The 20,344-nt window shown below is 40.8% G+C and overlaps 1 pseudogene; it reads right to left on the bottom strand.

Annotated features, from left to right (window-relative positions):
• Positions 1-683: 683 nt before the first annotated feature.
• Positions 684-4,162, bottom strand: LOC127537007 (apolipoprotein D-like; annotated as a pseudogene).
• Positions 4,163-20,344: the final 16,182 nt, after the last annotated feature.

The following is a 20,344-nucleotide window of genomic DNA, read 5'->3' as shown; positions in this document are numbered from 1 at the left end:
TAAGGGTACATTAATTGTGTGTTTGTTTAGTTACAGTGTTATTTTGTGATGTATGGTAGGTTAATAGCGGGTCAGCTGCATATGGGCGAGGATAATCAAACCAGTATTTTCACCTATGAAGTGGTCATTTTACGTGTCCAGGACGGCTTTAGTTCCTTTGTGTCTCCTTTTTTTTGGTTTCCATATTGTTTTTGTCATTTTGTGTTTCTTTCTGGTTGTTTTATCTCCTGCAGATGTTTTTCTGTCTCCATGTTTCCAGACCTTTTTCTCTCTACTCCATCAGATGTTTCTCCATGCTGAATGGATCTCCAACCACTTCCTCCTCTGTCCACTGTTTCTGACTTTATTTATTCATCCAGCAGCTTTAGTTTTATTCTCAGTCTCTTGTCTCGTTTTGGTCGCTTGGTTTCGTTTTGGTCATTTTATGTGTCTTTGGGACCATTTTGTGTCTCATTTGTGTTGTTTTTCTGAATCATTATTTTTGTGATTTCATGTCTCATTTTGGTCATTTTACGTCTTGTTTTTGTCACTTTGTGTCTTGATTTTGTTGTTTTATGTGTCTTTTGGACAGTTTTGCCTCTTTATGGTCATTTAATGTCTCATTTTTTATGTTTTCTGTCTCATTTTTGTCATAAAAGTGGCATGTTTTTGTTTAATATTAGTGATTTCTCCTTGCTATGCTGTTCATCACTGAAAATATTTATTTTCCAGTGCAGTAGTTTTATTTCTGCAGCACATACATTGTTCCCTTTTGTAAATTCTATCCTTAATACAGTTTTCATTTTGTGTAATTAGTAGCGCTGCACTCAGAATTAGTCATAAATGACACACACCCAGGACATCTTTATGTTATCCAAAGAAGCACAATCACACACAGGAACTGGCTGAGTCTACAGAGGGTTCCTAAATCAAGCTATGAGAGTATTTGTATGAAAGGAACGGTGTTGGCACCAGATGACCAATTAAAACACAATACAGGAAAGCAACACAGCTGTGACATAAAAAGAGAAACCAAACAACTGCTGACTGTGTGAATCTGTAAGTTAACAGGCTTATTAATATCCCTGCTCCATCATAAAGACATGAACATGTCTACAGTTATGTCAGCTGAATCAGTGGAACACATCTCTAGGTTGTAGAATGAAATTACAGATGCTGTTCCTTTAAAAAAAGAAGACAGAAATAGCCTTTTTCCCAGTAGACAAAAAATAGTGTTTTAACCATTGATGTGTTTACTTAAACACAACTTGCTCCTGAGCAAGTCAGATGTTCAGCATCAGTTACCATGGTGATGTACACTCGTAAGAAGTGAATCAACATCACAGTCTTTAAAGCCCAAAATGAAACCTGAATTTACTGAACTGAGAATCTGAGGCTTCCAGTCACTTCTTTAAATTACTGGTTAAAAAACATGTATTTTATTAGTTATTGCACAATTTTTGTAAGTTTCCTAGCTTTACTTTGTTTTAATTGTATCTGCTTTTAATGTGCTTTAAGTTGAACAGATTTTTGTTTTAGAGTCTGAATATTGGACAAAGATGATCGATGTTTAGGTAGATTGTGTATTTCAGTAAGTAGGATGTTCCACATTTATTGTCTCTCTTGCTCCCACTGCCTCTTTTCCTCCATAAATAAATGTGATTATTATTTTATTACATTACATCTGGAGTACTGAGAATGCCTCATGTGACTGACTCTATAACACTCAGATAAACTTGGAAAGACTTTTTACAAAGATTAGAGCCCTTCAAAGATTGGAAGCAAGAAGCAAATCTAAAAGAACTCAAATTTGATTGGTGGGAAAATGAAATGAATTGATGTGCATGGAAACAACCAGAAGACATGGAGGCTTGTGAACGTAGTGCACAATATCATGATAAATACAGCACAGCATGCATTTCTTTTTACAACTTTACTGCACTGACTTGGTACAACGTATCATCAACATGACCAGTAGCACCATAAACGCAGTCTGACAGTCCTGAAACAGAAGCATCTCTTGTTTGTGGTTCATGGCCCTGCAGTAGGTCTCATGGTGGTTGGTGGGGATCATCTTCTCCACGCTGACTCCAGCAGAGGACAGGATGCTGTGCAGCTGCTCCATGGTCTCCTCAGACAGAGTGGGCTCCCTGCTCAGGATCCAGGACAGCTCCATGTGGAACAGGCCCAAGTGGGTGCAGCCATGGACCAGAGAGTGTCCCTCGTAGTCGGTGGACAAGACCCAGTGGGGACCAGGAGGGGCTGCAGGAAAGACGAGTTAAAGCTGCTGAAAAATATGAGACACTAGCATCTATAGTCATAGAATATATGTGGAATGTTTTGAGCTTCTTTACTGCCTGAGAAGGAGACCTCCAGCTTGGCAGGCTCAGCAGGATCCTTGACCTTGGCAGCACCGACGATGGAATGAATGTTTCCATCTTTACTAAAACATTAAACACAAAGCAAACATTCATTTAGTCATTCGTTTCTTTTAACTTAAAGCCTAACTTTTGAAATATTGACGTATTCTGTGCTCCTGTTTTCACAAAATACTTTCTTTCATCAATTGAACCCAGTGCACAGAATCAGTCTGTGATCCTTTATGTTCATGTGGCAGAAGTTTGGTCAAGGACATTCAACAGCCCCGATGCAAAAGAACAGTTGAAATAGAGATCGTTGTGTGGATTTGCACAATATTAAAAGTCTCTATTTACTCTGATATTTATTATTTCAAAGACTGTGCCAAGTAAAATGATCAAGAAGATGCAATTAGAAAATATGACTTTTATTAGGAATGATACATTCAAAAGCTCAAATCTAAAATATTGACATTTTAGGTAACATGTACTCACAGCAGCTCTCTGTTAAAGACCCCAAGGACTCCCAGACTCTTCAGGCTGTATGTGGCAGTGCCACACTCACCTTTCTGAAGGCTGTTGGCAGCTTCTGGATCTCATATCACTTACCAATGTAGTGCAGAGGAAGCAGAAGATTTACCAACCTAAGTAAACCACATCAGCTACTGAACATTCAGCCTTGTCCCTTTGGCTGGTGATTCTACACGTAAGCATTTCTCATGACAAAAACAGTAGCAAAGTAAGTTTAGTATTCACCTTGGTAGCATCAAAGTTGGCCTGAACACCAAGCTTTCAGACCTGAGCGCTGGCTGCAACACCAAGCAGCAGAGTCAGTGAAATCACCTGCATGGAGCTCATCTTCTCACCTCAATCTGTTCACAATAAAACAGACAGCAGGAGTTCACTCAGTTTAGTTTCAAGATAAACAGAAGGAGTCATGGCTGCTGTCTGCTCACCTGCATGCAATCAGCTGCACTACCTGTGTAGGACAATCAGTCTCTGAAGGTGGGATTAGCTTCATTTTGTCCTTATATATGATACCAAAGTGTTACTTATTTACCCATTTCTTTTTAAAGTTCCCAACACCTGTAGCCTCATTATCGATCCCTTCCTCTGACTGGTGAAAGCTGAAGTGTGTGTGTGAGAGTTGGCACCTGTTCAAATAAATACACTGATCAAACAGCAGCTTAAGTCACAAATCAGCCAGATAAATACAAACATTACAATTAAAACATGCAGACCCAATATGGAAAATTACATAAAAAATAAATCAAAAAATGTCAACCTGCCTCTGAGCTCCAGTAGAACTATCAGAGCAGCACACTCACAGAAGCAGGTTGAAACTCTGTGAGGAAGGAAATCATTTTGTGAAAGAAGCCTCATATCCTTTAAGTGTGTTTACATTTAAAATTAGTCACATTTTCATTCCCCAAATTGTAATTTTATTGATTAAGTGAAAGAAGGGATGTTTGCAGACTCAAACTCATTTAGAAGCCTTATTATGAAATAGTTTTAATAATTGAATAGTTTGACACTTTGATTCTCCCCTGCAGACATGGGAACACTGACAATATGTGCTACCCAACAAGAAGTGTTTTAAACCCATAAAGCCCTTGTCAGTGATGGCCTGAAGACACTGAATACACTTAATAAGAAGCTAAAAACCCAACTAGTTAGGTTAAGTTAACTTAGCTTAGGGAACAGACTGAAAATGGCAGAAGAATAGTTAGAATGGCTCTGACCAACAGGAAACAAAATGTGACCAGTGCTTCTAAAGCCCACTACAAAAAAATCTGAGCAGTAACCAAATACACAATCCAATAACTTCTGCTTGCTAAATATCATGTTACAGCTAGCAAATGGTTAGCTTAGCAAAAAACTTAAGCAGAAGGAAACATGGAGCCTGGCTCAGTTGAAAGGTAACAAAATCTTCCATGAATATCTCTAAAGCTCACCAAAGAAGTGTTTGCTGACGAAACGGGTTGAAAGAGCAGGCATGTGTCTGCTGAAAGGTGATAACCACCACCTCTGAAGCTCACAACACCTGTGCTATTTGCTAAAACTAATAAACAAAAAAACATCTGTGTCCATAAAGTAGGGGTGTCTACAGGTAGGAATTGTCTTTTTGTTTTCAAGGAAATAGTCCATCCATCCATTCTCTATACACCGCTTTATCCTCTCTAGGGTCATGGGGGGTGCTGGAGTCTATCCCAGCTGACTTGGGTGAAGGCAGGGGACACCCTGGACAGGTCACCAGTCTGTCACAGGGCGGAAATAGTCCATATTTATGGGAAGTAACCTAAGCTAAGAAAGGTGCTAGCAGTACGCTCGAATCATATTTACAGAATTTTTTGGATCTTTTAAACTAAGTCTGGTAAAACAAACAAACAAAAGAATATGCCTGTGTCTCTCAGGGCTTTTTTGTAGGACACATGGCCTGCTATGACACTAAAGAGACTATTTTCAGATCACCGGAGATGATGTGTGACAGAATATTTTACCAATGGAAAAGGCATTCTGGTTCTTATCCACACCAGTCTTTCCATGTTGAGACGTACTGCACATCATCATGTGAACATGTAGGTCCTCGTCCTGTTTTTGTGGACTTCAGGTTCTCCTCTCACTGATGATCAAAGCACACTCAGGTGAACAGAAACATTACTGGAGAACAAGTGCTCCTGGTTTCTGCCACTGGACTCTCTTTGAATCCCTGCTCTGTTTTTACATACAGCTTTGAGGGCCTTGGAAACAACAGGCAATGGAAATAGCTTGAAGCTGAAGCAGTTTTGTTGGTTTGTCAACAAAAGGGACACAGAAAACAGAATCAAGGAGCCACAGGACACAAAATACTCAACATTTAAACATCCTCACATGCAGCAGAAGAATCATTAAAAACAGCAGTGATCGTAATAAACATCTGTGTCTATGCTTGAATACTAATCAGTAAATTGTCAGTGTAGAGTGTTTTATTTACAGTCTTTGTTGTGCTTAGTCTGGTAATGTATGAAATAACCAAACTATTGTCTTGTGATTGTCCAAGAGCACGAAGATCAACAAGTCACTTGACTTGCTGGCTCTTTCAATCTTGGAGTTGCTGGGCTGCTCTTCTTCTGATTCTTCTGGGACTCCCTCTAGGGCATTGCCAAGGACATTGTTCTCCATCCTGGAAAGCTCCAGTAGGGACTTCCCACACAGGAATAAAGCCTCACCAAACTCATCCCAGAATCATAAATGTTGAAATATGTCAGTCTGGACTAAAGTGGTACACTGTCGACTAAAGCCACAAATATCTACTTTTTCTTTGTTTTTCTAAATTACATTTTGGAAAAAAATCCTCTTGATTCTTCAGACTGATGCTCAACTGTCCCGTTCACACACTGATCTCATAATAACATGTCAGCACAGAAACATATCAAAACTGGGCACAGCGACTGATCCCTCTTCCCCTTTACAGTCAGTGAGGTGTAACTTTTCATTGAAAATCTTGTGGTTAAAGTAGAATCTGTGACTGACTGTTGTATTTTCAGTCTACGTATTGATCCTTCAACAATCGTCAACTCATGCAAGATACAGTGAAATCTCACCTGAGAAATGACTTCTGACCTTCCAGTGTGACACTTTCTCAGGCATGATTGGCTGCAACCATAAAAACAAAGTTTGTTATCTTTCCTAAAGGATCAGAGCATACTGTGTGACCTTAATCGTACACTCAGCACTCTCAGTGTGGTGAAAACACCAACCAGTTAAGGCACAATGAATGACATGTTTCATGAATACAAAGTAAAGTAATATCTACCTCAGTAAACTCCAAGGGAAACGGTTTGATCATAGTCAATCATTTGTGTCATTTGTTCATGAAGAAAAAACACAATTCATCCTTAATTATATTAAATGAATCAGCAGCTGCTGATTAATAATTAAACAGACATAAATATTAGTGCTAAGTACAGAAGCACTAGCACTGCTCCTTTGAGGCCATTAGTTTCTCTATTCTGGACACTTCAGATATGTACGAGTGGACCCTCAACTTCAGCTCATCCTTCTCATGCAAAGCCTCCTTCATTTCCACATGTACCGTTTGCTTTTCTCTGCTCATTGTGGCCAGGTCATCTTGTAGCCTCCTGTTCTCCCTAATTGTGATTTCTTTGTCTTTCCTGAGTCCAGCCAGCTCCTCCTGAGACACATCCAGTTGTCTCCTCAGACTACCAACCAGCATTCTTTGGCTTGTCCCTAGCATCTGGAGGCTGCTCCATTCCATTCCTAGGCTAATCAATAGCATTCTTCTTGATGATATTTAAATATGTCTTGAAAGAAAATGTGTCCGAATATACATTTTTTGTAATAAATAACCTTTGTTGTCATTTTGACATGCGTCCCCCTTCAAAACAGCTCTTCTTTGGGTTCAGCCAGGAGTTGAATTGTGAGAGCTGCCAATCCAGTTAAGGTGAAAGGTTGCACATGAAGCTGTGACCTCTGTTGTCCCTCGACCAGCAGGACATTTTCCCATCTCTGTGGATGTGTATGCATAACAGCACACTTTCAGACCTACAGTGTGTGTGTGCACAGCTGCACGAGCTCCAGCATGAGCCCATGTGCAGCAGCATGTTAGCCTTTACTTCCACATAACGCTGTCAATCAAGTTATCACTTCATATTATCTGACAACAAAAGCTTTACTTTGAGATCCTCTTTCACCAATAACAATACTTATAAACAGTCTGCACAACCTCTCTGAAAATAAATCTAAGAAGGGTTTGTTGATAGACAGATTTAGAGACTGATTATTTTTAGTTTGTTTTTTTTAGATACTTTCTTATAAAAGGCTTCTCAAACTGTGCAGACACTTTGAGAAGAGCATAGGAATTACTGATGACATTAAACAGGACTAAGAAAGGGTTAACTAAACAGAAATTCATTTTCTGTCTGTGGATGGACGACCCTTAATGAAAGACACAACTATCAGACAACAAGTTTAGGAAGTAACAGTTACTGACATTAATAACATTGCTTGTAGTCACGACTAGTAACACCTTAAACCTGCTCTCATCACTATGTCATATGACCAAAGGGTCAAATGACGACACATTAACATCCAACTCTGCAGCAATTGTTGTGCTTACACCTTCTCTTGCTGCCCCCAAGTGGCCAAAATATCCATTAAAGCAGTTTGAGTAATAGCAAATCCAGACTGCCTACTAATTGTACATAATGTGCACGACTCACTAATCATCTTAGCGGACTGATTAAATTGCATTTAATAGAATACACCTGAAGCCAGTTTAAACAAAACTGCAACTCTGGAGGTAAAGTAAGCAAGCAGAAGTTCTTCATTCCAAGTCTGGCTTCAGTAAAAGTATTTCAAGATCATCTTAATAAGAACAAAATGATTAAGTAAGTCTGTAAGTATCCATTACCATAATGGACTCTGTTAGTGTTTCATTTTCATGCTGTATTACTTGATAATTATGGATGAATTAACACACAAGCAGCATGTCATTTATTTGACTGAATTAGAGCTGAGCTTACTCAAAAAATAATCGGATTTCATGTCATTGATGAGAACGTAATACATGCTTAAAGCTCTGAACTGCCACAGTTTACTAAGTACAGCTGTCAATGTAATGGAGCAAAACATTTTTCCTCTGAAATACAGTAGATTGAAATTTTGTGGAATTAGAATTAAAATATTCAGAGTACAAGTACCTTAGAATTGTTCAACACTTGAGTAAATCTACTCTGTTACTTCCACCACTAGAAATGTTGAGGTGGAGGAGGGTGTTGAGGAGGTTACATGGATGTGTCTACAGACAGTACTTTGTGTATCAGAAGTGGCTGGTTGAAGTGTTCGGACAGGTAGTTAGCATGGGCAACCAATCACAGCTATAAACAGTCAGAGAAAAGAGCGCCATCTACAGATGCTCACACTTCATGACAGAAACCCAACGGTACCACTGTTTACTGAAAGCAACAGGACTAAGAGAGAATTGTGTCAACCCATGTCAGTTCAGACACAATTCAGCAAATCTACTGGATTTACTTTGATCACATGTCACTCAGTTTTTGTTCTAGTACGGCCTAATCATTGGCTCAGTCTGAGTCATTTCAGGTAGCAGTGTTTCTACACCATCTCTGATTCAGCAAAGAGTTTGTTATCTGAAAGCAAAAACTGAGGTCAGTAAAACATTCTGGCTTTAATGTCTTCACACCTGATTATTTTTGTAATTTCCACCTCAAAAAAAAAAAAAAAAAGATGCCATTTTGAAGGTTCAGTTGATTCAGCAGAGATCACATTTTTAATTACTGGCCATTGAAAAATAGTGCTAAATTTTCAAATGAAGGTGACATTTGCTAATATGTTTTATCTTAGACAACATGGAAGTGGCTTGTAACTCTGCATGTACTGGAAATATATAGATCTCTATGCAGGGATCCTGTTAGTGGGTTGGAGATATTAGGCAGCAAGTGAACATTTTGTTCTCAAAGTTGTGTTAGAAGCAGGAACAATGGGCAAGCCTAAGGATTTGAGTGATTCTGACGAGAGCCAAATTGTGATGTTAGACTGCTGGGTCACAGCATCTCCAGAACTTATGTGGGCTGTTTCCAGTCTGCAGTGGTCAGTATCTACCAAAGAAGGAACAGCTGTTAACCAGCAACAAGGTCAAGGCTCACTGATGCACATGGGGAGGGTAGGCTGACCGTGTGGTTCAATCTAACAAAGGAGTTACTGTTGCTTAAAATGCTGAAGAAACTAAAGCTGCTTCTAATAGAAAGGTGTCAGAATACACGGAGCATCACAGTTCGTTGTGAATGGGGCTGCATAGCTGAAGACCAGTCACAATGCCCATGTTGACCCCTCTACTGCCGAAAGCTACAACTACGGGCACATAAGCATCAGAAATGGACCACGGACCAATGGAAGAAGATGAATCCTATTTTCTTTTACATCACATGGATGGCTGGGTGTAAGCGCATTACCTGGGGAACACATGGCATCAGGATGCACGAAGAGAAGAAGGCAAGCTGGCGGAGGCAGTGTGATGCTTTGGGCAATGTTCTGCTGGGAAACCTTGGGTCCTGTCATCCATGTGGATGTTACTTTGACACGTACCACCTGAAGCATTGTTGCAGACCATCTACACCCTTTCATGGAAACAGTATTACCTGATGGCTATGCCTCTTTCAGCAGGATAATGCACGGTGCCACAAAGCAAAAATGGTTCAGTCATGGTTTGAGGAGCACAACGAGTTTGAGATGTTGACTTGGCCTCTAATTCTCCAGATCTCAATCCAGTGGAGCATCTATGGGATATGCTGGACAAACAAATGTGATCCATGGAGGATGGAGGCCTCACCTGTTAGGACGGCTGGAAGAACCCAAGCAGAGAGCACACAGAGAGGCAGGACAGATGCTGAATAAAGGGTTTAATGTGCAGAGAGGAGAGGTTTGGTGTCGGGAGGGATGTGGTGGGGAATCTGGAGGTCCAGAGGGAGGATGGAGGTGGCGCTGGGAGACTGGGGAGGGAGTGATGGAGACTGGAGACCAGCGGTGGAGCAGACAGGTGGAGTGGAGCGGTGAGGCGGCAGAGAGCGGACAGAAGGCTTCGGTTCTTTGGCGGGTGGGGTTGCCAGGCGTTCCACGGGGCCAGTGAGCACGATGGGAGGACACAACAGAGGAGAGGGTTCCAGGTGGACCAGGGAGGTGGCAGGGCAGGAGAGGGCTGGGCAGCAGCCAAACTAGGAAGAGGAGAATAACGATTAGAATAAATCTTCAACAAGATAATAATTTCAGAGGCGAGAAAGCAACTAACTGCAGGAGCAGAGTTTACGATCTGGCAGGGGATGGGTGGAAAGACCGGTCTTTTATGGTAGAGGTGTAATCAGTTGAGATGTCTCTCAGCCACCCAGGACTCTGTGGGAGGGAGATTGGAAATTAGCTGCAGCTGGGGAGGATGGCTCTGTTGAGCAGCACAGAGAAGGGAGAGAGAGAGAGAGAGGAATCAGGTGGAGGCAGAGGAGGACGCCCTGATATCACCTCACAACTTTCAGGACTTAAAACATCTGATGGTAACATCAGCACAATAATAGGCAGGTGGTCACAATGGTTTGCTGTTATATATATCTCCATTATCTATACACCGCTTAATCCTCATGAGGGTTGCTGATTTGGGCGAAGGCAGGGGACACCCTGGACAGTTTGCCAGTCTGTTGCAGGGCTACACCTACGGACAATTTATAATAATATTAATAGCATATTTTTGGACTGTGTGAGGAAGCTGGAGTACCCGGAGAAAACCCACGCATGCACAGGGAGAACATGCAAACTCCATGCAGAAAGATCCTGGGAAAGCTGGGACATGAACCAGGGATCTTCTCACTGCAAGGCAAAAATGCTAACCACTACGACACTGTACACCGGTCTTTACATTTTGCATCTTTAACGTTCCTTATTCTTTTCATATGTGCTCTCTGTTTTATAACAAGTTTTCCAGTGTGCTCGGTTCTTTCCTTGGTCATCTGACCAGTCCAGCTCATTGCTTCCATCCAGGGAAAAACGCGATGCCTCTGCTTACACCTGCTTTGATGTGTCCCCGGTGCAGCTAACAAGTCCTTCCTCTCTGAAGTTTATTAGCTGGAAATTGAGCCTTTTGATCTTTTTCTTCTTTAATTTAAACTTGTTTTCAGTCAAGGGACTCTGCCTGGAAGAAGACAGCATTAAACAGTCTTTGTAACTGACAGTTTTTGGTTTAGGGTGTTTTCAGGTATTTAAATGCCACACTATAGACTGAGATACTGAAAATGCATCAGATTATTTATTTAAACACCATGTAATGAGAATCAGGAAAAAACAAACTAACAATAGCAATAATAGAGTGGTTGAATGTGTGTAATTCTTATATTGTGCTAAAGTGATAATCACAAAGTGAAACCAGCAGATGTGGCCAGGATGTGTCAGGCCAGCAGCAGCCGGGCCTAGTTTAATGGAACTCTGCAGTAGTTTTGTATGTGTTCTTTCTCTCCCTCCTAATTAGGCTTGGCTCAGCAGGCAGGAGTGGCAACAGGTGTTCTCGATCCGCAATCATGATCAGTGGGTGTGGGGAGCAGCTGGAAATGTTCATCAGATCTTCACCACCTCCTTTATAAGCAGGCGCTGCTCACTTCTCTGTGCTGGATTGTAGCTAAGTGATAGCCACTGCTACACCAGTAATCACTCACCTGATTGTTTTTCCACAACTCATCCTTGCTCAATCTTAATGCGTTCTCTGCTCCTCTCTCCAGCCTCTGGATCAGCCGCTCCTGTCTCCGTTGCACCATGGATCATCTGTTTCACTCCGTTTGTAGTTTGATTGAGGAGGCTCAGCTGGAGCGTTTCAGTAACCCGGCGTCTTGTCTACACACCGATGATTGCCCAGCACCGGCTACCACACGGACCGCCGGCCGACTGCAGTTCTCCAGCATGCCCTGGAACCCAGTCTGAGCATCCAGATCCCCCTGTTGTTAAGTACTGAGAAAGATTGACTGGTTGTTTGATGAAGCTTACTAGTATTTAGAAAACCCGTGTATAAGTAACAAAGGGAAACAGATTGTAGCCTGAGCTAAGCACCTGAGAGAGACTGTCAGGATTGGACATTTCTGTGGATGTTAATTCTTTGCCTTGAATTTGAGAAATGATTCTTGAGGCCAGGCTAGTTTGTGCTCGCTGTTTATTCACGCATTGAGAGACTTTAGAGTTTAATAGTTTTGCATTGTGTATAGTTTTCCAAGCCACTAGTTGGCGCAACCTTGGTTGTCATTTCAGACTAAATACTCCCTGTTTCTCACCCCATCTTGGGACTTGTAGTTTATGTTAAAAGAACATTAAAACCCATTCATAAAAGAACCTGTGGTCTGTCGTTTCCTGCATCCGAGCGCCTCCAGTATTCATTACAGGATGAAGTTTTTTTTTTTTCCCCTCCATAATGACAGTTTGTGAATAAGTTCTTCGTCTCAAAAACTATCAGGTGGTTTGCTGTGAAATTTCAGCCCGATCTCACGAGGATTCGTGAAACTGTCACGTAAGTTTTAGTTTCGGTTTCGTGCGCACCAACACGATTTCGTCATGTTTTTCGTGCCGCTCACCACGAAATGCGCACCAATGTATTTTAAACGGCGGACTTTTCGTGCCACTCAGAACATATTTCAAAGGAATGTGTATATTATATTTTTAATGTAAAACCGTGGCGAATCCAACGCTATATTTTGCATGACATTGACCCTAACCATAAGCCGGTGGTACACTTACCAATTTGCATAGGAATTTCAAGAATGTCCGGCGGCCGCAAACGCGATCACACAAGCAGTATACGCCGATGGACAGCTTAGATCGTCATGAATCCGCCGGTATAAACCACTTTCAGATGTGATTACCACAGCGAAAAACATTTCGTGGTGAGCGGCACGAAAAACATGACGAAATCGTGTTGGTGCGCACGAAACCGAAACTAAAACTTACGTGACAGTTTCACGAATCCCCGTGAGACCGGGTTGGAAATTTACACATTCAGGAGTTTTTCATGTCATGTCGCACAATCTGACACCACAACTGACACACATTGTTTCAAATCCTGTTAATGATCTGGGGCCTCATTTATAAAGCTTGCGTACGCACAAAACAGGGCTAGAAAGTGGCATACGCCACTTTCTACGCAAAAGTTATGATTTATAAAAACTTGATGTGAGACTGTGTGCCATTCTTGATGCTTGCTTATGCGGAAATCACAAACTTTGCGTAGAAAGTGGCGTACGCTGTGTTTGTCGTGATTTCTAAAACAAACTTGGTGTGAGAATTTGACGCTTGCTTAAGCACATTTTGGAGACAGAGGGAACGGCAGTGCCGGAGGATGAAGTGGTGAATTAAAACCAGATTGATCTCAAACCTTTATCACATATAAGACTTGTAGAGCCGGATAATCATAAACGCTCATCGTTGTAGATGTTCATATAGTGCGCCATTCGACCGACTGTATTTGCAGAACTATGTTCATATATCAACAGGGGCGGATTGAACGTTATTTCATTCGGTCGTTTGACCGAAGGGCCGGTGCGGTGATCTTTATTAAATGATTTTGTTTACTGATCACCCGGCGCCTGTATGACTCATCGGGGAAAGCAGAAGACCCATTTGTAGGGGTGGTCTCCGACGCAGTGGTCCGGCTTTGATTCCTACGGAGCCCCTAAGGTGCCATGGACGAAAAAATATATAACTCGTGCTCACGAGATACTATTCGTGAGCACGAGATACGAAAGTGTGCTCACGAGATACGTATTCGTGCACACGCAATACGAAAGCGTGCGCTCGAGATACTTATTCGTGCACACGCAATACGAAAGCGTGCGCTCGAGATACTTATTCGTGGGCACGCTTTAGCTTAAACGTGGTCACGTTTAAGTTAAAACGTGAGCACGATATGTTAAAGCGTGTGCACGCTTTAAGATAAAACATCAGCCGGCGGGAGGAGGACTCAGATTTGGTAAATATCCCTGTGTGCACTGACCGCGTGGAGCCGTCTCTGCGGCTGAGGCTGTGCGGAGCTGTTCGTGGTCCTGAATGCTATACTGACCTTTTGACCAGAGCTGTCCATACTCCCCTTATTTATTCAGACAAGCAAATCAAAGTAAGAATAACTTTCCACAACAGAAAACAGAGCACAGAGCTTAAAATAATGTTTTAAAACAAAATAGGTATACTTCATGTTGCGGGTTAACTTAAAACAGCATGTCTGGAAATAACGTGATGCCGAACTAGTTACTGGGAAAAATCCTAAATAATATGCTCCTGGCATGAGAGCCGTTATATAGCCCATTCTCCACAGTTATCACAAACTGAGTGAAATTTGCAATAATTTTAAGCGCGCGAGAGAGAGAGAGAGAGAGAGAGCGAGGGAGGGAGAAAGCAGGGGTCTGTGTGATACGCAGGTATACGCCATATACCCACGAGAAAATTGTCCAAATTTCCGTATACCCACTTAAAAATGAGCAAAGATACGCATACCCAGGGGTGTAAACACGCAGGTATACACCTTATACCCACTAGAAAAGGTCCCGAATTTCCATATAACCACTTAAAAATGTGCAAACATATGTATATGTTTTATTGACATAACGTTCACTTTCCCGTTCATAAATTTGTCTTCTCTGTGTTAGGAAGCGGTGAAGCTGTATGGCTGAGAACAGGGCTCACTAAAAGGCGGACCGCGGTCCGAATCCGGACCCAGATGCCGTCTCTACCAGTGTAAATTTGACAGGTCGCTTCTATTTTACCGGTGCAGCTCAGTTCAGGTGTTTAGAGTTCAGGTGTTTAAACTTCAGGTGTTTAAATTTCAGGTATTTTTACGTGAGGTGTTTAAAGGTCAGGTGTTTAAAGTTCAGACGTTTAAAGGTCAGGTGTTTAAATTTCAGGTGTTTTTCGGTGGTGTTTAGACTTCAGGTGTTTAGAGTTCAGGTGTTTAGAGTTCAGGTTTTTTAGGTCAGGTGTTTAAACTTCAGGTGTTTTTACTTGAGGTGTTTAAAGGTCAGGTGTTTAAATTTCAGGTGTTTTTAGGTGACATGTTTAAAGGTCAGGTTTTATTCGGTCAGGTGTATAAACTTCAGGTGTTTAGACTTCAGGTGTTTAGAGTTTAGGTGTTTAGAGTTAAGGTGTTTAGAGTTCAGGTTTTTTTAGGTCAGGTGTATAAACTTCAGGTGTTTAAACTTCAGGTGTTTAAATTTCAGGTATTTTTACGTGAGGTGTTTAAAGGTCAGGTGTTTAAAGTTCAGACGTTTAAAGGTCAGGTGTTTAAATTTCAGATGTTATTCGGTGGTGTTTAGACTTCAGGTGTTTAAACTTCAGGTTTTTTTAGGTCAGGTTTTTAAAGTTCAGGTGTCTAAATTTCAGGTGTTTTTAGGTGGTGTTGAGACTTCAGGTGTTTAGACTTCAGGTGTTTAGACTTCAGGTGTTTTTAGGTCAGGTGTTTAAAGTTCAGGTGTTTTTCGGTGGTGTTTAGACTTCAGGTGTTGAGACTTCAGGTGTTTAGACTTCAGGTGTTTAGACTTCAGGTGTTTAGACTTCAGGTGTTTTTACGTGAGGTGTTTAAAGGACAGGTGTTTGAAGTTCAGACGTTTAAAGTTCAGGTGTTTAAATTTCAGATGTTTTTAGGTGGTGTTTAGAGTTCAGGTGTTTAGAGTTCAGGTTTTTTAGGTCGGGTGTTTAAACTTCAGGTGTTTAAATTTCAGGTGTTTTTAGGTGAGGTGTTTAAAGGTCAGGTGTTTAAATTTCAGGTGTTTTTAGGTGAGGTGTTTAAAGGTCAGGTTTTTTTAGGTCAGGTGTTTAAAGTTCAGGTGTCTAAATTTCAGGTGTTTTTAGGTGAGGTGTTTAAAGGTCAGGTTTTTTTAGGTCAGGTGTTTAAAGTTCAGGTGTCTAAATTTCAGGTGTTTTTAGGTGAGGTGTTTAAAGGTCAGGTTTTTAAAGTTCAGATGTTTTTCGGTGGTGTTCAGAGTTCAGGAGTTTAGAGTTCAGGAGTTTAGAGTTCAGGAGTTTTTAGGTGAGGTGTTTAAAGTTCAGGTTTTTTTTAGGTGAGGTGTTTAAATTTCAGGTGTTTTTCGGTGGTGTTTAGAGTTCAGGTGTTTAGAGTTCAGGTGTTTAGACTTCAGGTGTTTTTACGTGAGGTGTTTAAAGTTCAGACGTATAAAGTTCAGACGTTTAGACTTCAGGTGTTTAGACTTCAGGTGTTTAGAGTTCAGGTTTTTTAGGTCAGGTGTTGAAACTTCAGGTGTTTAAATTTCAGGTGTTTTTCGGTGGTGTTTAAAGTTCAGGTGTTTAGAGTTCAGGCGTTTAGAGTTCAGGTGTTTAGACTTCAGGTGTTTAAATTTCAGGTATTTTTAGATGAGGTGTTTAAAGTTCAGGTTTTTTTAGGTCAGATGTTTTTCGGTGGCGTTTAGAGTTCAGGCGTTTAGAGTTCAGGAGTTTAGAGTTCAGGAGTTTAGAGTTCAGGAGTTTAGAGTTCAGGAGTTTTTAGGTCAGGTGTTTAGGCTTCAGGTGTTAGGCTTCAGGTGTTTAGACTTCAGGTGTTTTTAACGTGAGGTGTTTAAAGGTCAGGTGTTTAAAGTTCAGGTGTTTTAGGTGGTGTTTAAAGTTCAGGTGTTTAGACTTCAGGTGTTTAGACTTCAGGTGTTTAGACTTCAGGTGTTTAGACTTCAGGTGTTTTTAACGTGAGGTGTTTAAAGGTCAGGTATTTAAAGGTCAGACGTTTAAAGTTCAGATATTTTTAGGTGGTGTTTAGAGTTCAGGAGTTTAGAGTTCAGGAGTTTAGAGTTCAGGAGTTTAGACTTCAGGTGTTTAGAGTTCAGGTTTTTTAGGTCAGGTGTTTAAAGTTCAGGTGTTTTTCGGTGGTGTTTAGACTTCAGGTGTTTAGACTTCACGTGTTTAGAGTTCAGGTGTTTAAAGTTCAGGTGTTTTTCGGTGGTGTTTAGACTTCAGGTGTTTAGACTTCAGGTGTTTAGACTTCAGGTGTTTAGACTTCAGGTGTTTAGAGTTTAGGTGTTTCGAGTTCAGGTTTTTTTAGGTCAGGTGTAAAAACTTCAGGTGTTTAAACTTCAGGTGTTTAAATTTCAGGTATTTTTACGTGAGGTGTTTAAAGGTCAGGTGTTTAAAGTTCAGATGTTATTCGGTGGTGTTTAGAGTTCAGGTGTTTAGACTTGAGGTGTTTCGAGTTCAGGTTTTTTTAGGTCAGGTGTTTAGACTTCAGGTGTTTAGAGTTCAGGTTTTTTTAGGTCAGGTGTTTAAACTTCAGGTTTTTTTCGGTCAGGTGTTTAAAGTTCAGGTGTCTAAATTTCAGGTGTTTTTAGGTGAGGTGTTTAAAGGTCAGGTTTTTTTTTAGGTCAGGTGTTTAAAGTTCAGGTGTTTTTCGGTGGTGTTTAGACTTCAGGTGTTTAGACTTCAGGTGTTTTTACGTGAGGTGTTTAAAGTTCAGGCGTTTAGAGTTCAGGCGTTTAGAGTTCAGGCGTTTAGAGTTCAGGCGTTTAGAGTTCAGGCGTTTAGAGTTCAGGCGTTTAGAGTTCAGGCGTTTAGAGTTCAGGCGTTTAGAGTTCAGGCGTTTTTACGTGAGGTGTTTAAAGGTCAGGTGTTTAAAGGTCAGGTTTTTTTAGGTCAGGTGTTTAAACTTCAGGTGTTTAAATTTCAGGTATTTTTACGTGAGGTGTTTAAAGGTCAGGTGTTTAAATTTCAGGTGTTTTTAGATGAATTGTTTAAAGTTCAGGTTTTTTTAGGTCAGATGTTTTTCGGTGGCGTTTAGAGTTCAGGCGTTTAGAGTTCAGGCGTTTAGAGTTCAGGCGTTTAGAGTTCAGGCGTTTAGAGTTCAGGCGTTTAGAGTTCAGGAGTTTAGAGTTCAGGAGTTTAGAGTTCAGGAGTTTAGAGTTCAGGAGTTTAGAGTTCAGGAGTTTAGAGTTCAGGAGTTTTTAGGTCAGGTGTTTAGGCTTCAGGTGTTAGGCTTCAGGTGTTTAGACTTCAGGTGTTTAGACTTCAGGTGTTTAAAGGTCAGGTGTTTAAAGGTCAGGTGTTTAAAGGTCAGGTGTTTAAAGGTCAGGTGTTTAAAGGTCAGGTGTTTTAGGTGGTGTTTAGAGTTCAGGCGTTTAGAGTTCAGGCGTTTAGAGTTCAGGCGTTTAGAGTTCAGGAGTTTAGAGTTCAGGAGTTTTTAGGTCAGGTGTTAGGCTTCAGGTGTTTAGACTTCAGGTGTTTAGACTTCAGGTGTTTAAAGGTCAGGTGTTTAAAGTTCAGACGTTTAAAGTTCAGATATTTTTAGGTGGTGTTTAGAGTTCAGGAGTTTAGAGTTCAGGAGTTTAGAGTTCAGGAGTTTAGAGTTCAGGAGTTTAGAGTTCAGGAGTTTAGAGTTCAGGAGTTTAGAGTTCAGGTGTTTAGACTTCAGGTGTTTAGACTTCAGGTGTTTAGACTTCAGGTGTTTTTAGGTGGTGTTTAGACTTCAGGTGTTTTTAGGTGGTGTTTAGACTTCAGGTGTTTAGACTTCAGGTGTTTAGACTTCAGGTGTTTTTACGTGAGGTGTTTAAAGGTCAGGTATTTAAAGGTCAGACGTTTAAAGTTCAGACGTTTAAAGTTCAGACGTTTAAAGTTCAGATGTTTTTAGGTGGTGTTTAGAGTTCAGGTGTTTAGAGTTCAGGAGTTTAGAGTTCAGGAGTTTAGAGTTCAGGAGTTTAGAGTTCAGTAGTTTAGAGTTCAGGCGTTTTTCGGTGGTGTTTAGACTTCAGGTGTTTAGACTTCAGGAGTTTAGACTTCAGGAGTTTAGACTTCAGGTGTTTAGACTTCAGGTGTTTAGACTTCAGGTGTTTAGACTTCAGGAGTTTAGACTTCAGGTGTTTTTACTTGAGGTGTTTAAATTTCAGGTGTTTTTAGGTGAGGTGTTTAAAGGTCAGGTGTTTAAATTTCAGGTGTTTTTAGGTGAGGTGTTTCGAGTTCAGGTGTTTAAAGTTCAGGTGTTTTTCGGTGGTGTTTAGACTTCAGGTGTTTAGACTTCAGGTGTTTAGACTTCAGGTGTTTAGACTTCACGTGTTTAGACTTCAGGTGTTTAGACTTCAGGTGTTTTTACGTGAGGTGTTTAAAGGTCAGGTGTTTAAATTTCAGATGTTTTAGGTGGTGTTTAAAGTTCAGGTGTTTAAAGTTCATGTGTTTAGACTTCAGGTGTTTTTACTTGAGGTGTTTAAATTTCAGGTGTTTCTCGGTGAGGTGTTTAAACTTCAGGTGTTTAAAGTTCAGGTGTTGTTTAGAGGTCAGGTGTTTAAAGTTCAGGAGTTTAAAGTTCAGGTGTTTAGACTTCAGGTGTTTTTACGTGAGGTGTTTAAAGGTCAGGTGTTTTTAGGTCAGGTGTTTAAAGTTCAGGTGTTTTTCGGTGGTGTTTAGACTTCAGGTGTTTAGACTTCAGGTGTTGAGACTTCAGGTGTTTAGACTTCAGGTGTTTAGACTTCAGGTGTTTTTACGTGAGGTGTTTAAAGGTCAGGTGTTTGAAGTTCAGACGTTTAAAGTTCAGGTGTTTAAATTTCAGATGTTTTTAGGTGGTGTTTAGAGTTCAGGTGTTTAGAGATCAGGTGTTTAGAGTTCAGGTTTTTTAGGTCGGGTGTTTAAACTTCAGGTGTTTAAATTTCAGGTATTTTTACTTGAGGTGTTTAAAGGTCAGGTGTTTAAATGTCAGGTGTTTTTAGGTGAGGTGTTTAAAGGTCAGGTGTTAAATTTCAGGTGTTTTACGTGAGGTGTTCAAAGGTCAGGTTTTTAAAGTTCAGATGTTTTTCGGTGGTGTTCAGAGTTCAGGAGTTTAGAGTTCAGGAGTTTAGAGTTCAGGAGTTTAGAGTTCAGGAGTTTAGAGTTCAGGAGTTTTTAGGTGAGGTGTTTAAAGTTCAGGTTTTTTTTAGGTGAGGTGTTTAAATTTCAGGTGTTTTTCGGTGGTGTTCAGAGTTCAGGTGTTTAGAGTTCAGGTGTTTAGAGTTCAGGTGTTTAGAGTTCAGGTGTTTAGAGTTCAGGCGTTTAGAGTTCAGGCGTTTAGAGTTCAGGCGTTTAGAGTTCAGGCGTTTAGACTTCAGGCGTTTAGACTTCAGGCGTTTAGACTTCAGGCGTTTTTACGTGAGGTGTTTAAAGGTCAGTTTTTTTTAGGTCAGGTGTTTAAAGGTCAGGTGTTTAAATTTCAGGTGTTTTTAGATGAGGTGTTTAAAGTTTTTGAGGTCAGATGTTTTTCGGTGGCGTTTAGAGTTCAGGCGTTTAGAGTTCAGGCGTTTAGAGTTCAGGAGCTTAGAGTTCAGGAGCTTAGAGTTCAGGAGCTTAGAGTTCAGGAGTTTAGAGTTCAGGAGTTTAGAGTTCAGGAGTTTAGAGTTCAGGAGTTTAGAGTTCAGGAGTTTAGAGTTCAGGAGTTTAGAGTTCAGGAGTTTAGAGTTCAGGAGTTTTTAGGTGAGGTGTTTAAAGTTCAGGTTTTTTTTAGGTGAGGTGTTTAAAGTTCAGGT

Source organism: Acanthochromis polyacanthus, chromosome 14 (assembly GCF_021347895.1).
Source record: "Acanthochromis polyacanthus isolate Apoly-LR-REF ecotype Palm Island chromosome 14, KAUST_Apoly_ChrSc, whole genome shotgun sequence".
In the NCBI taxonomy this organism is placed as follows: domain Eukaryota; kingdom Metazoa; phylum Chordata; class Actinopteri; family Pomacentridae; genus Acanthochromis; species Acanthochromis polyacanthus.
The sequence above is the reverse complement of the archived record's forward strand: the minus strand, read 5'-3'. Positions and strand labels throughout refer to the sequence as shown.